This window comes from Anomaloglossus baeobatrachus, chromosome 5, assembly GCF_048569485.1.
Source record: "Anomaloglossus baeobatrachus isolate aAnoBae1 chromosome 5, aAnoBae1.hap1, whole genome shotgun sequence".
Lineage (NCBI taxonomy): Eukaryota > Metazoa > Chordata > Amphibia > Anura > Aromobatidae > Anomaloglossus > Anomaloglossus baeobatrachus.
The window spans coordinates 598,279,511-598,284,396 of record NC_134357.1 but is presented as its reverse complement, the minus strand read 5'-3'; positions in this window follow the sequence as shown (position 1 = coordinate 598,284,396).

The window sequence follows — 4,886 nt, the reverse complement described above, 5'->3', positions numbered from 1 at the left end:
CAGTTCAGTTTTGGCCACTTTAAGCTTTACGAAGCGAGAGGAAAAGAAGGAAGATATAGCAGATAGGCACTCTGGGATTCTGGACAGCAGAGATGTGACATCTGGACCAGAGAGGTAGATCTGAGTGTCATCGGCATATAGGTGGTACTGAAAGCCATGGGACTTTATGAGTTGTCCCAGGCCAAATGTATAGATAGAAAAAAGTAAGGGTCCCAGGACAGATCCTTGAGGGACACCAACAGAGAGAGAACGGGATGAAGAGGTTGTATGGGAATGGGAGACACTAAAAGTGCGGTTGGAGAGGTATGAAGAGATCCAAGAGAGGGCGAGGTCTCTGACACCAAGGGAAGAGAGGATCTGTAGTAGCAGGAAGTGGTCGACAGTGTCAAAGGCTGAGGATAGGTCTAGAAGTAGGAGTACAGAGAAGTGGTTGTTAGCTTTGGCAGTAAGTCATTCGTGATTTTAGTCAGGGCAGTTTCAGTGGAATGATGTGGACGGAAGCCGGACTGTAGGGTGTCAAAGTGAGAGTTAGAGGAGAGGTGGGAGGAGAGTTCAGCATGGATGTGCTGTTCCAGGAGTTTTGAGGCAAGTGGGAGTAGCGATATGGGTCGACAGCTGGTAGTAAAGGTTGGGTCGAGGGAAGCTTTCTTTAGGATAGGTGTGACTGTTGCATGCTTAAAGGCAGAAGGGAAGGTACCAGTTGTTAGAGATAGGTTGAAGAGATGGGATAAGGCTGGAATAAGGATAGTGGTGAGGTTGGGGAGGAGGTGGGATGGGATGGGGTCAAGTGCGCATGTGGTGAGGTGTGCTTTTGAGAGAAGATGTGCAAGCTCTCCTTCGGTGATGGTGGGGAGGAGCAGTGGTCTGTTATATGAAGGGGTTGTGGTGGTTCAGCAGAATCACATTATTAGGGTATCACATTATTGCAGCAAGTGTTGGCAAAGAAATGGTGGGGGGCTGTGACAGAGCGGAGGATAGATGAGGGAGATGCCTGATGAAGGTCCTGTATATGCTGGAACAGCAGTGGTGGTGCAGCGGCGGCGTGGACAAGGTGTGTAACCTCACTTCCGGTATGGGTGGGTGGCACGCACTGGTGAAACGCATGGAACTGCACATGCACGTGACGTGTGGAGTCCTATGTCGGTGCTGGGCGATGCAGGGAGGTAATCTATCGCTCGTACAGCGCTATGAGCAGGGCGCTTAAAGGGAACATGCTGTAAAATGGTGAAAATGTTGATATTTCACCGATATAGGGGAATATCATGGATTTGGAAAGCATGATGGGTACAGCAATGTTTGTATAATGTTAAAGGGGAACCATGCTGGTACACCCTAGATAGTAGATGAAATAAATGCCCATGTTATGGGGAAAGTGCCCTGAGGGATGTAAGTAACGCTGCTGAGGGTTAGGAACGTGCGTGGTAGTGCTGATTACCTGTTATAGGACCGAAAGTGCTAGATATGGGTTCTGGAAAAGGTGGTTCAAAGGGTGAGAGTGCTTCACGCCGCTGCTGCACCACCACTGCTGTTCCAGCATATACAGGACCTCCATCAGGCGTCTCCCTCATCTATCCTCCGCTCTGTCACAGCCCCCCACCATTTCTTTGCCAACACGTGCTGCAATAATGTGATACCCTCATCTTATACTTCTGTGACGGTTGTCCAAGGGACCCGTGATTCCTAGCATTGCTATCATTAAGCAATAACCTTGCAAAAGGTGTCACAACCGAAACGTCGGTGTTACTTATGTTAGGGTTCACAAGTTTTTTGCAGTTTGTCAATGTAAATAAAAAACACTTTGCATGCATCTTCCCTCTTTTTCTTCATTGAGTGCGTGGGTTTTACTTATATTTGATCTCATTTTTCAAGCATGCACTCGATCCACACCAATAAGACTCAGGCAATAGGCAACTTGTCGAACTTTGTAAGAGTTCACCCTAACACAAGTACCTAGATACCACGGTGGAAACAACCATAGATTTGGCTATCCCCGAAAGAATCAATATTATTTAAGTCAGCCACAACCGCAGGTCCACCCGAATGCCAGTCACATCGCTGCTCTGAGAGATCTAAATACCCAATAGGACAAGGGCAAGCCCGTGTCCACTATTTTGGCTTCTACGTCTGGTCCAATAGCCAAAGTAACCATCAACGTTCAAGGCAAACCCTTACCGTTCCTTGTGGATACAGGTGCAGCCAGAAGTGTTATCAGATTACAGGACCTGCCTTTTCCCAATCTGATATCCTCTAAAGCCGTGACATGCGTGGGAGTAGATGGCAAGCCTACTTCTAACAAGCTCACCCTTGAAGTACAGGTTGGACCATACGAAGATGTATTTATGAGCCTAGTGGTGTCCCCGACCTGTCCTACTAACCTTCTGGGAGCAGACCTTCTCCAAAGATTGAGAGCGACTATCAACTATTCGTCCAATGGTCTTACCATCACCATTACTGATCCGCTCGATCCGAACGAAGAGTGTCAACTTCAAGCAGCACCTTTGCTTATGATGATGGACAAAGTCATTAATGCTGCCTCAGATGTTCCATCAGAAGTGATGTCGCAAATTCCATCTACTCTATGGTCTACTGGTCCTGAAGATATTGAACATCTGGCTGTGCCTCCGGTACGGGTCATTCTTAAACCTGGAGCTCAACTCCCCAGGGTGCCTCAATACCCACTCAAGTCTGCTCAGGAAGAGTCTTTGGGCACTCAAATTAAGACTCTCCTCTCCTGGATAACTGGGCACTAGTGAAGTGGACTTCTCTCTGTGACACGCCTTTGTTCCCAGTCAGGAAGAAGACATTGAAGAAAGGGAGAAGCCCCTAAGTACCGTATGGTTCAAGATCTCCGGGTCGTTAACGCAGCAACTGTATTGGAAAGTCCCATCGTGCCCGATCCACATACATTGCTGTCTCAGATACCATCGGATGCTACACGTTTCACTGTCATCGATCTAGCTAATGCTTTCTTCAGCATACCATTGCATCCGGAAGATTGGTACCTGTTTGCCTTCACGTACAGAGGATCACAATACACCTGGACGGTCTTGCCACAAGGAGCACATAATTCACCAAGTCATTTCTCTCAAGCCCTTGCCTCTTGTCTGCAGCCTTGGAGAGAGATGAACCATCAGGTTGTTCTCCTTCAGTATGTGGATGATCTTCTATTGTGTTGTCCTAATCAAGCAGCAGCTGAAAAATCAAGTCTCACTCTTCTACTTCACCTCGCACAACAGAACTGCAAAGTGTCCCTCAACAAAGTTCAATGGTGTCAACCCAAAGTTGTGTTTCTAGGACACTGTCTCTCTCCAGGGTTAAAACATCTCACAAGTGAAAGAAAAGACGCAATTGAGACAGTTCCCCTACCAAAAGGAACTAAGCAGCTACAAGCTTTCTTGGGACTTATCACCTACTGCCGGCAGTGGATTCCAGACGCCTCCAAGTTGATGCAACCATTGTATGATGACCTCAAGATGTCTGCTTTCCCACTAAAACCAGAGTCTGTGGAAGCTTTCTATGCTCTTAAACAAGCCATACAATCTGCACCAGCCCTTGGAATCCTGAATTATCAGCTGCCTTTCTACCTGTTTATCAGTGAAGTAGCAGGACATGCCTCCGGAGTCCTAGCCCAGAAACATGGGGGAAAAACAAGACCCATCGGTTATTACTCTGCCCGCCTGGACTCTGTGTCTCAAGCTTCACCAAATTGCCTTAGAGCCGTACATGCTGCACATATGCTCCTCGACAAGACTTCGGACATCATCTTAGGACATCCAGTGCTTTTGATGGCGCCACACGATCTCAATGCTATACTTGACCAGACTCAACCTAAACATCTGTCACTACAACATCATATGAGACTCCAATGATATTACTATTATTATTATTATTATTTATTTATTTATAGAGCACCATTGATTCCATGGTGCTCTACATGAGAAAGGGTTACATACAGAATACATATCCAAGTTACAATAGACAGACTGGTACAGAGGGAAGAGGACCCTGCCCTTGCGGGCTTACATTCTATAGGATTTTGGAGAGGAGACAATAGGTGGGGATATAGACGATGACAATAATACTCCAGGAGAAGAGGCCTATACATACTCAGAGCATCATGACTGTCTACAACAGATGCAGCAAGAAGCAGCCTCAAAGAAAATTGTGTCCGAAGACTCACTCCTGTATGCTGACCTGACGTTCTTCACCGATGGTTCCAGATTTGCAGATGAAACAGGAAGGTTCCATACGGGATAGGCCGTGGTTACATATGACCAGGTTATCTCAGCTGGATCCCTACCACCACACATGTCTGTACAATAAGCGGAACTTAAGGCTTTGACATTTTCCTGTCAAGCAGCGGCAGAGAAGGTGGTCAACATCTACACGGATTTGAGATACGCTTTCGGAGTGGCTCATGACTTAGGTATCCTCTGTTGCCCAGATGCTGCCGAACGTCCAGTGCAAATCCTGTGAAACATGCTGCGGCCATACAAGAACTTGTCACTGCTCTGGACCTACCTTTGGAGGTTGCAGTGATCAAGATTAAAGCTCATGGGACATTAAACTCTTCAGAGGCAAAGGGAAACTTCTTTGCTGACAAAATAGTGAAAACGTATGCTGTGCACCCATCTGGGAAAGAGAAAGCAGTGGTGTACGTGTCTCAGGATCCTGAAGAGGGACTCCAGAGCTCTCCTATGAAGTTTATTCATCTACACCAAGACAAGGCTCTGGATGATGAGAAAAAGTATTGGAAAGAAACAGGAGCAAAAAAGGATGAAGATGGAGTTTGGAGAAAGAACAAAAAGATCTGTCTACCCCGCAACATGTACCCCTCGGTGACAGAATGGGCACACAGTATCACCTATAGAGGAAAGAACCAGATG